The 12149-nt window shown below is 38.7% G+C and overlaps 1 protein-coding gene across 1 annotated transcript in view; it reads right to left on the bottom strand.

Annotated features, from left to right (window-relative positions):
• LOC138763549 (complement factor H-like) overlaps positions 1 to 12149 on the bottom strand; it is a 613078-nt gene that overhangs the window by 433816 nt on the left and 167113 nt on the right. The window lies entirely within an intron of this gene.

Raw genomic sequence — 12149 nt, 5'->3', positions numbered from 1 at the left:
GCTTCCCTCTTTGATGGAAGAGAAAAGACTTCAGAGGTGGAAATTGAACTGCACAAAGTCGGAGAGAGAGAGTAGCAGAGGATTTTGCATATAAATTGAGCATAAAACCTATTTCTGTTGGAAAGGAATCTATCATTAATAAAACATATTTGAATATTTGGCATAAATTGAATTGGACCAAAAATAAAAATAACTCCAAAAACAGCCTTGATTCAAAATAGATTAATTCCTTTAACAATGGATAATAAAATTCTACATGCGCAGTCCCATAAAGGGATAAGATATGTAAAAGATTGTTATGTTCAAGGGCATTTAATGTAATTCAAACAGTTAGAAAATAAATAAAATATTCATAATAATACATTCTTTCAATTATAAGCTTTTTTCAGAGATGAATTAGGACCAACCATGATTTTGCCAGAGTGCAGTGAAATGGAGATTCTGATTTGAAAGGGGAACACAAAGAAATTCCTATCAATTGGGTACTCTTAAACTGGAATTATATAAATCAAAACAAAGATGGGAATCAGATTTGAATATTAGTATTGATGATAAGAACTGGTCCAATAAATTGCATAAATTAAATTCTAATGTATCGGATATATGTTTTAGGTGCAGGGAAGAAAACGGTACTTTTTACATTCCACTTGGTCATGTAGTAAAGTGAAATCCTTTTGGGAAAATTTAAGAATTTTATTGAACCTGATCATTGGGAAACAATTTCTCCCAGGAAATATTGTGGACATATTACCTAAAATGAGGCTGCCTAAGTACCAATTGGAATTTCTAAAAGTTGCAATGGCCAGGAAATGTATTGCTATTACCTGGAAGTTTGATTTCCTTCTGGACATCGCCCAAAGGTATGTAGAAATGCATAGTTGTGTTCCCCTGAAGAAAATTACTTATAATTTAAAAAAGAGGTTTAATATGTTTTTGCAGATATGATAGCCATATTTGCATAATGCTGGGTTGACTATTTAAGATACTTATTCTGTTCTCAAGTCTTTATGTCCCTGTTCTTTCCCATATTTGAGATCCAGGAAGGAAAAAGAGTGAGATTTTCTCGACTGGATTTCAGATCCTGACACCCTCTCTTTCCTTCATGCTTCCTTTTATTTATTCACTTTCTCTTTCTTTCTCTTTTATTTTCTACCTTCCTCCTATCTTCTGGATCTATTTGGGGGAAGAGGAGGGAAACATGGAGAACCTGTATCACTAGGGTTTTTTAAGACTGCAGGCACATAATGACACAATCAAGGAATTTTGGTACTACACAGGCAGTCTAAAAAGGAATGTTTGGGAATTGTGAATCTAGCACTGTGATTTATCCTGCAGGACCTTTACAACTCTTTGGAGGAAGCCTGTAGTGTAAATTGTACCAGAAAAAAATTGTTGACAGTCATCCACTCTATTGCATGTCCAGCCACTGGGACTGTTGCACTCAGGTACTTGCAGTCTAAAAAGGCACCCAGTGGGAATGACACATGGGCAGTAATTATGTTACACAAAAGAGTCTGGAAAAACAACCAACTGAAAAACCTCACAAAGATAAGCGTATACAGAGCCGTTGTCATACCCACACTCCTGTTCAGCTCCGAATCATGGGTCCTCTACCAGCATCACCTACGGCTCCTAGAATGCTTCCACCAGCATTGTCTCCGCTCCATCCTCAAAATTCATTGGAGCGACTTCATCCCTAACATCGAAGTACTCGAGATGGCAGAGGCCGACAGCATCGAGTCCACGTTGCTGAAGATCCAGCTGCGCTGGGTGGGTCACGTCTCCAGAATGGAGGACCATCGCCTTCCCAAGATCGTGTTATATGGCGAGCTCTCCACTGGCCACTGTGACAGAGATGCACCAAAGAAGAGGTACAAGGACTGCCTAAAGAAATCTCTTGGTGCCTGCCACATTGACTACCGCCAGTGGGCTGATATCGCCTCAAACCGTGCATCTTGGCGCCTCACAGTTCGGCGGGCAGCAACCACCTTTGAAGAAGACTGCAGAGCCCACCTCACTGACAAAAGGCAAAGGAGGAAAAACCCAACACCCAACCCCAACCAACCAATTTTCCCCTGCAACCGCTGCAACCGTGTCTGCCTGTCCCGCATCGGACTTGTCAGCCACAAACGAGCCTGCAGCTGACGTGGACATTTACCCCCTCCATAAATCTTCGTCCGCGAAGCCAAGCCAAAGAGAAGAGATTCTATGTATCAGTAACGGTTAATTCTTGATGCTTGTTTAATCACAAAATTAAAATAAAATATTTAAAAAAGATTTTTCAACCTTCAGCATGGTAACAAATCATTTCAGCCCACAAGCCCACGCTCCCCAATTACACCTGATTGACCTATGCCTCTGGTTCATTTTTGAAGGATGGGAGGAAACTGGAGCCCCTTGGGAAAACCCATACAGACACAGGGAGAATGTATAAACTCCCTACAGACAGCATGGGATTCAAACCCCAGTCCCAATCACTGGTGCTGGGAAGGCGTAGCATTAACCCTTATGGCAACTGTGCTGCCCACAATTTTAACTCATTCATTTTTCGATCTGTTTCAATTGTTTTAATGTGGCCACTGTGTACTTTAAAAGTGATAGATTTCGGGGGTTTAGGTTACACTTCACAAACAGATTAACACTTCACAAAAGATATCTAAAATGCAAGAGCCTTGCTGAAGTGAGACATTGTGTCACAATGCATTTGCAGAGACAATGGAACTGTTTTGTGAAGGACTTCAAAAGGAGGTACAAATGGAACATAATGTTGATCATGTCCAGGCACAGAATTGGGTTTAGAGCCTTTGGAGAGGTCATTTGGTTTTTACAAGCTGAGAGAGGAAAAAAAAACAAACTGGTGATTTCACTTTTGGACAGAGAGAGAGGGGGAGAAGTCAGTTCTGCAGCAGTAGTTGAGGCTACAAAATGGACAGCTGGAAGGCTTGTTGAAAAAGCCCATAATGAAGGCAGGTTGTGAGTTCTGAGTTCATCCTGTTCAAAATCCTGAAGTCCTTACAAAAGGAAATAGGTGGCTAGAGTGTTTTTCCTGAAATAAGTGAAACAAGAGGAACTCTGTAGTGACCTGGAAAAAGAGGTTATCATTTGGAAAACCCATGATGGGGCAAGTTTCTTCAGCAAGGCACTGAAGTGACTGATTGGAGGAAATCAGTGTGTGTGTCCAACAAGAAACAAATATCTCTCTGAAACCAACAAGAACCTTCCTGAGTGGTAACTACTTAACTTTAAGCACCAGAGCCTGGTATAAATTATAAATGTTGAATTCTGTGCACAGTATGAGGACTTGGAGAAGTGAAAAGTGAATAATTGGACAGTGAAACTGAACTTTCCTGAACATGTATACATGACATACATGTAAGTTTAGAATTAGAAGGGGGTTAAGTTAATAGTAATAAGTTAGATTGATCCTGTTATTATGTTTAAAGAAAATTAAAAGCAACTTTTGTTTAAGTAACTATTGTCTTGGTAAAGTTCTATTGCTGCTGTGTTTTGGGGTTGTAACAACTGTTACGCTTGATTGTGGTTCCAAGGACCCAGGACTTCCTTTATTTCATGGTCTCATTCACCTATTTCAACAAAATGTATGCTGTACTCCAAATTCTTCAATTTCTTAACTATTTTCTGATAAATTTATGCTTTCCATCCTAACATGCTGTGCTGCCTACATCCATTAATTCAAAATACTATAGTCTTCCTTTATTGTAGTTTTATTCCCTTTGATATAAACTACAAAGATTGTCATTATACTTGTGAATTCCTTTGGAATGGGTCAGACAGATCTTGACATAAAGAAGGAGGCCAGTTAAAATGCTTCTGAGAGACAGAGGGGAAGAGAGAGTGAGAGCATTTTTTGAGGCTCCTTTATTGAAACCTGCAGTGGATTCATAATCAGCACAATGGTGGAGTAGATTTCTCAACATTTCATCAGCAAGAGTTTTTTTTAAGAGAAATTGAGGATTAACTCCTTTGCTTTCTTCACCCCCCCCCCCCCCCACACACACACACACACACAAGGTCCACCTCCACCACTAAAATGGAAATCCAACAGTAGAGAATGTTGTGCCTGCTTCCGTGCTCATTCCAGAATGTGTCATTTCAGGTCACACAAAGATGGCAAATAATTTCTGGGTTATTTCCAGCTGCTAAATGTCTTCTATAATTTATACAACTTCAACAAATATTTCAAAGTAAATCAAACTGTTTTGTTGAGATGGTGGGTTAATAAAATGTTAAGAACTTGAGTTTTACTTATGGTATATTGATCAGTTGAACTTACCACTGAGACAACGAGGAATTTCTATGTGTCCATAATGGCAATGTTGCCTTGTGGGAGGATCAATATGAAAACCTTGGGAGCACATGAATTCCAAGCAATTTCCATATTTAATATTTTATCAATATTCCACCTCAAGTATACTCTTATTATTTCTAAATTCTTCTGTTACAATACAAGGAGCTAAATTGGAGAAAAGTATAATTGAGATATTTATACTAAGGATTTTTCAGGTAAATAATTTCTCAAAAAAAATAACTTCATATTTATTAAATCCTGTCAATTATAGTTTTATTCCTTCATAATGTAATTCCTATATGATTTAACAAAAGATATTTTGGCATATTAGCTTTTGTGATGGAATATTTGGGAATGTTTTTCGGAGATAAATTGGTAAAATTAAAGTAGGTTACATACATGCACACACTTTAAAACATACTATTTGAAATACTGAAGAATTCATATTCAGTGACTTTACAGAAACTATGGAGAATTCTATGGAGATTTCACAAGTGGCTGTTAATTAAAGTGAATGAATAGACTATTGTCTTTTAAAGCCACAGCAAGAGACAGGTTGTCTCCTAATATCTCTCACAGAAATGTCATTGAGAGGTTATTGTTTACCTAAAATAACGGATGAACCTGGAGAAGGTCAGGGGTTTTTGCAAGTGAGAGAGAAAGAAGGACATGCTGCCTGGCAATTTGAGTCTCAGAGAGAGAGAGAGAGAGAGAGAGAGAGAGAAGTCTTGCACTGTGTGACAGAAAGCTGTAACAAGCAGGAGAAGCTCCAGAGTGGAACTGTTGGAACTGAAACAGAAGCTCCAGAGTGGCAGATGGCTGGAAGTGCTATCTGTCTGATATTTCTCTTGGAATAAGTGGAACAGAAAGGTTAAAAGGAAGAGGTTATCATCTGGAGAACCCTGATGGGGCAAGTTTCATCAGCAAGACATTGAGGTGACTAATTGTGGTACCTCAGTTGTGGAAATCCTGGAACAACACATCTCTCTCTGCTAACCTACAAGAACCTTCCTGAGCAGTAAACATTTACCTTTCGAGCACCAAAGCTTGGTGAACTTTATACATGTATTTGGATAGCCAGGGACTGGTTAAGGATAGTCAACATGGCTTTGTGTGTTGTAGTTGTGTTTAACCAATCTTATGGAGTTTTTCGAGGAGGTTACCAGGAAAAACTGTAGATGTTGTCTACATGGACTTTAGAAAGGCCTTTGACAAGGTCCCTCATGGGAGGTTAATCAGGGAGGTTCAAATTTTAGATTGACCCTGTATTGAATGTGCCCAGAAGTATTGAAGTGCACGATTCCCAAACATTTCTATGACTGATTCCACCTACATTGAATTTGCCCATCGTTATTGAATGAAGATCTACCGAGACCAATACCTGAAGAGGGTGCACAAAATCAGTGAACTGGTGCGGACAATATCTGGACTGGCTCCAGATACAGATTTCTCTGCAATAGCCTTCGTCCTGCTTTTGATGAACCTTTTTGCTTCAGTTCAAGATATCGCTGTCGATGGCATTGCAGTTCATTTGCTTGTTTCCACTCCGTAAATGGCCTGTTTCCACTCCGTAAATGGTTATATGGTTATATGTTAAATTCTGTGCATAGTGTAAGAATTGCCTGCAACCAGAAAACTTGGAAGAAGGAGAAGTGAGATTGAACTGTGAACCAAAGTATTTTTCTTGAATTTACACACACATTACATACACGTGCACTTAGAATTAGAAGGGAATTAAGTAAGGTTAGTTAAGTTAATAGTGATAAGTTAAAGTTTGATTCTGTTTTCATGTTTAAAGATAATTTAAAAAAAAACTTCTGTTTAAACAACTTTGTCGTGTTTAATATCTATTGGTGCTGGGTTTTTGGGGTCCTTTGGGCTAGTAACACCTTCATAAATTAAAGTATGGAGTAAAGGAGTTGGGTTTTTATGTTAAAAAGTTGTAGAAGACATTGGTGAGGCCAAATTTTGAGTATTGTGTCCAGTTTTGGTCAACTAACTACAGGAAAGAAATCAGTAAGATTTAAAAAAATGCAAAGATATTCTAGGATGTGGCCTAGATTTCAGGAACTGAGTTACAGGGAAACGTTAAACAGGTTGGAACTTTATTCCCTGGGGCTTAGACGAATGAGGGGAGATTCGATAGAGGTATTTAAAATTATGAGGGGGATAGACAGTAAATTTTTTACTTTTTTCACTGAGAGTAGGTGAGATATAAATGAGAGACATGGATTAAGAGTGAAAGAGGGAACATTCAGGGGGAACATCAGGGGGATCTTCTTTACACAGAGTGGTGGGATTGTAGTATGATTTTCCAGCTGAAGTGGTTAATGCATGCTCAATTTTAACATCGAAGAGGAATTTGGACAGGCACATGATGAGAGAAGTATGGAGGGTTATGGGGTGGATGCAGGTCAATCGGACTAGGCAAAAAAAAGGTTTGGTACAGACTAGAAGGGCCAAGGAGTCCTGTTTCTGTGCTGTAATGTTCTATGGAAGAGAGATATTTGAATCATATAATTAATTTCAATGAACATCAATGAAAAATTGCAATTTACAGTATTATTCAGGCTGATGAGTGTCAAAACTCAGTTCAGACTGATGGAACCAGATGCTTACTTGTGGTAAAGCAAACCTTTCTGTCCTGAATATAGAGATGGTTGATTTCATACTGACGGACAAAGCCACAGATAGATGGCAGAGATCATAATTTTAAAAATGAATTGTGCCAGTCATCTGGTCTGGGAGATTGTCAATATATGGTAGAAGCCTGGCCACTGTGATTGAGCAGTGACGATGTGTACTTCCAAAAAGCTGCAGAGATAATGAACCATTCATATTCTCCTGTGCATTTATAATGCAGGGGATTTCCATGCACATGCAGGGCTAGCATTGTTTTGGCTCCTTGTTTCATGTGGACATTTCATCTGGTACCAATAGCGTTTAGCTACAGCATAGGCCAATACTTTTCTCTGCACTTTTGTAGGTTTCTTGACAATTCACAATGCATATTTCCAGTGAACAAGAAATAACACATGCTATAATGTTCCATGAAATGCTGAGGGATATGCTGCAAAGGCAGAAATAAGAGTATCATGGCCACAAGCCAAGATGCCCATGCACAGAAAATTGGGAATTTAGAGATACTTTAATCTCAAGGTCAGTATTTTTGACATCAAAAGAACTTATGGATAATGTCTTATGCTGCACAGAAGGCAAAAAGTGAGGAAATCACAAGAGAAGTACAAGGCATTATGACCATTTAGCTGCTTTGTTAATGTTCTTCCTTTGATCATAAATTTAGACGTCAGGATGGTTGCTGATGTTTGTTAAACTGAATCCACTCAGAGATGAAGTATTTGTGCAATTAAAGTGAAAGGGATGACCATCTCTCACAAATGTCTAACCACAATTGCAATGCCATTACCATTGGTCAGTTCCCCATGTTCAGTGTTGACAAGAAAATCAAAGGGACAAGGCACATAAATCCCCTGGCTAAAACTGCTGATCAGAATGATCAGCTTCTAGCACCCCCATCCTTTTCCATCATCTTCGAGGCACTGCTAAGAAATGTGATTTTATATTTTCCTAAGTCACAATGAGCACTCTTGCATCAATGCTCAAAACACCCACCCAGGAACCTACGGGGGAAGCAAGGGGATGGGATGGGGGGTAGTTTTAATGGAAGCCAGAGAACTCAATATTAATGCCATCTGGTTGGAGGGTGCCCAGTTGAAAGATGAGGTGTTCTTCCTCCAATTTACAGGTGGTCTCAGTCCAGCAGTGTATGAGACCATGGACAGATATGTTGACAAAGTAATGGGACGGAGAATTGAAATGGAGTGGACAGAAAAGAGGTGCCCGACAAAGCCATCTCCCAGTCTGCACCCAGTTTCTCTGATGTAGAAGAGGCTACAATAGGAGCACTGGATCCAGTCGATAACCCCTGCAGATTCACAAATGAAATGTTACTTCACTTGGAAGGACTGTTTGGGCGCTGAATGGTGCAGACAGAGGAGGTGTGGGCACAAGTGGAGCATCTCTACAAGTGCATGGTATCAAACTAGTTATGACCAAGATGTCATTCTATGTCCAGGGTTCCGACCACACTGTTAATGAATTACAGAAAGAGAAGTGAGATTCTGTTCAGGTTCTATGATTTCCAACCAAGAGTATTGTGGTTTGTCCGCACACTTTGTCCAAGGGGTTTTTGCAGGTGCACCCACCCATAATCTTTGTAGCTGTGTAATTTGTTATTGATATGACAGCAAATACAGAAAAAAATCCAATAATCTAGCATTCAGTTGTTTGGAAATGTTAATGGTTCTGTATCCAGCTCACTCATTAGTCTGGATGAGAAAGAAGAAACAAAGGTGCCCATCTCCCCTCCCTTCACATAGCCTACCCCACTGGCCTGATTTTATCCTTCACTATTCTTTTACTTTTAATGTACCAGTAGAAACCCTTTGGATTTATTTTTACCTTGCCTGCCAAAGCAGCCTCATATCTCCTTTTAGCCTTGTTAATTTTTTCTTAAGATTTTCTTTGCACTGTTTATATTCCTCAAGCACCTCATCTATTCCCTGCTGTCTATACCTGTTGTCCACATCCCTCTTCCTCCAAATCACATTCCCAGTATCCATTGAAAACAAGGATCCCTATATTTTCTAACCAATCCTTTGTCCTCACAGAGACTCAAAATTTCCCCTTTGAATATCCTCTATTTATCTATTACATCTCTCCCTGAAAATAAATTATCCCAATCTACACCCTCTAAATCCTTTCGCATTTCCTTGAAAATTGCCTTATTCCAATCAAAAATCTCAATCTTAGGCCCAGCCCTATCCTCCTCCATTATAAACCTAAAACTAACAGTATTATGATCGCTAGACCCAAAGTATTCCCTAACACAAACCTGTCACCTGACTTATCTCATTCACTAATAGGAGATCCAATACTGCCCCCTCTCTACCTGTATAAGAATATTTCATAGAAGTATGTACAAGTACAGGTATATTACAATGATGTAATATCCAATATTTGAGAAATAGTTCCAGTCCAGCAACATCAAACTTCCAAGGGAGCAGGATTATTGGAGTTTAATGCTGTAAAATTGAATTTCATTGCAACAAGGTTTATTTTGAGTTTTTGCCAAGTTCTGCCCTATCATTCATTCACATCCCAGGATAGCAAGCCCAAAGATAACTTATACTGAAGCTTTATTAAGAAATTCTGAACCATCAAGGAATTCAGAAACATTCAAAGAAGAGGGACAAAGAAAGTGAATTGTAAAATGCTTCTGAGATCCATTATTATTAAATTATTATAAATGTATGACTTAAAATAATTTTCAGGCTCAATTGAAACCCATTATAGGGAAACCACATACTGAAGTTAATCACACTAAAGGAATAATTGCCACAGTTTTAATTTTTGCAAAGGTGGAACTAACTGTTGAAGATGAAAACCTACACTTAATAATGTTTACCAAGACAGCATAGAGGTTCTGACCATCTATTACCAAGACACATGACTTCGCTTTCTCCATCCAAAATGTAGGAATTCTACCACTAATACTGCATTTTCTCACCAAACCTATATGGTGATGAGATTTCCACTGGGTCTCATTTTCTATTGTAGCTGGGCTCCCACAGGAGTGAGTTGGATCTAATGAAAACAGAAATTTACTTTTGTTTATTCTGTAATCTCGTAGTTCAAGTTTATTGTCACGTGTCCCAAGGTTCAGTGAGAAAGTTTATTTGTGAACAATCGAGCTAGCCGTTCCATAGCCAGCATGGCAGATAAAATTATGGTGCAGAGCACAGAGCTACAATTCTGGGGAGAGAATGGTCAGTGCAGAACAAAGGCAACTTAAATTTTCAAACACAATGTTGAATCATTATTGAGGTGTGATGAGCACCAGGTCTCTCCAGTTGGAAATGAAACTTCCCTTCAACCAGCTGGTGCGTAATCCTGCATCTTCTTCTTGATGGGAGAATGGTGAAGAGAGTGTGCATGGGTTGGGATGAGTCATTTAAAATATTGGGGGATTTGTTGACACATTCTATCAACATGACAACAAAGAATAGTTGTAGCTGTTGATAATAAAGACTCATTCGTAGTCTTGTAAAATTAGTATTATTTCTGCACGAATTTATCAAAGGGAAAGTTACAAGATTGCTGATGTACCTGTCCAAACTACTTAATGTTCAATGGACAAAAGACTTTAGCTGTTGCAAATTAATTCTTATTTATTGCAATGAGAATGAGCAAAGTATCCAATGTTAACATGGTAGAAAAATGCAGCTTCACCCAACTCACCAAATTTATTTTTGGTAAGAAAGCCAACCCTATCCTTCCGCTCAAATAACCCACAGTGGCACATTTCCTCTTAATCACTCTTTGCATTATTCATTTCACCTGAAGGAGAGTCAGGGTCTGACCAGGGACATTCAATACGGATTTGTTCATGGAAGGTCGAGTTTGACCAATCTTGTTGAATTTTTTGAAGAGGTGACTAGGAATGTTGATGAGGGTAGAATAGTGGATGTTGAAAGTTCAAAATTTGAAGTTCATTAAATAATTAAGGATAAGAAGCAAAAATTTATAAAAATTAAATGAAACTGTACAAGACATTGATGAGGCCAAATTTAGAGTACTGTGTGCAGTTCTGGTCACCGATTTACAAGATAGAGAGAGTGCAGAGAAGATTTACAAAAATGTTGCCTGGGTTTCAGCATCTGGAATACAAGGAGAGATTGAGCAAATTAAGTCTTTATTCCTTGGAACGTAGAAGGCTGAGAGTGGATTTGATAGAGGTGTTTAAGATAATGAGAGGGATAGATGTGGAAAGGCTTTTCCCATTGAGAGTAGGAGAGATGGATACAAGAGGTCGGGTTGAGAGTTGACAGGCAAAGGTTTAGGAGTAACATGAGGGGGAACTTCTTTACTCAGAGAGTGGTTACTGTGTGGAATGGGCTTCCGGGAAAGGTGGTGGAGGCAGGGTCAATTTTGTCATTTAAGAAAGAGTTGGATAAGTATATGGATGGGACAGGGATAGAGGGATATGGGCAGAGTGCTGGTAAGTGGGATTAGAGGAGGGTACTTGGATCAGTGTGGACTAGAAGGGCCAAATTGGCCTGTTTCCATGCTGTAATTGTTATATGGTTATAGGTTATATATATGTTATATAAAATTGCCTGTAGGCAGTTCTGACCAATTCCCATTCACATCTACTACCATGTCTGATCCTTCCAATTCATATCCAGCATGGCATTCATGTTAGTTTGTAGCCCTTCTGAGAAATGATGTATTCATGATGGATCTCTACACATGCTTTTCTTATCTGAAAAAAACACATGAAAATGTTTTGAGATGGTTCTTTACGATAATATGTTAACCAGCATTTGCAATATTTGTTCTGGAAAAACTAAAAGGTTAATGGAAAAGGTAAGAACTCATCGTATTGAATTCCAAAAATCCAAATGATCTTTTCTTTTGTGTACTCTGGCTCTTTTCAAATATTATGCTTGATAGCTGCAAACTCAAGTGTTATTTGGGTTCCTTTGGTGCTGGCCATTCAAGCCAATTGATAGTGAATGGTGACCAGGCCTCTCAATAACACACACTAAAGCAGTTCCTTGGCACCACACTGATCACCAATGACAGTTCATGCTGCTGAAAGCAAATATATATATAGTTTTGAAAACTAGATTTTTTAAAGATAGTTCAAAGTTTGAAGTTCATTAAATGGGGCGTGGCAAGATGGCGTAGGGAACAGATGTGTCTTCCAGACCTCTCCTGACTCTGATTTATTGTTTTGTCTTTAAGTGCCCGTTAA

This window comes from Narcine bancroftii, chromosome 5 (assembly GCF_036971445.1).
Source record: "Narcine bancroftii isolate sNarBan1 chromosome 5, sNarBan1.hap1, whole genome shotgun sequence".
Classification (NCBI taxonomy): domain Eukaryota; kingdom Metazoa; phylum Chordata; class Chondrichthyes; order Torpediniformes; family Narcinidae; genus Narcine; species Narcine bancroftii.
The sequence above is the reverse complement of the archived record's forward strand: the minus strand, read 5'-3'. Positions and strand labels throughout refer to the sequence as shown.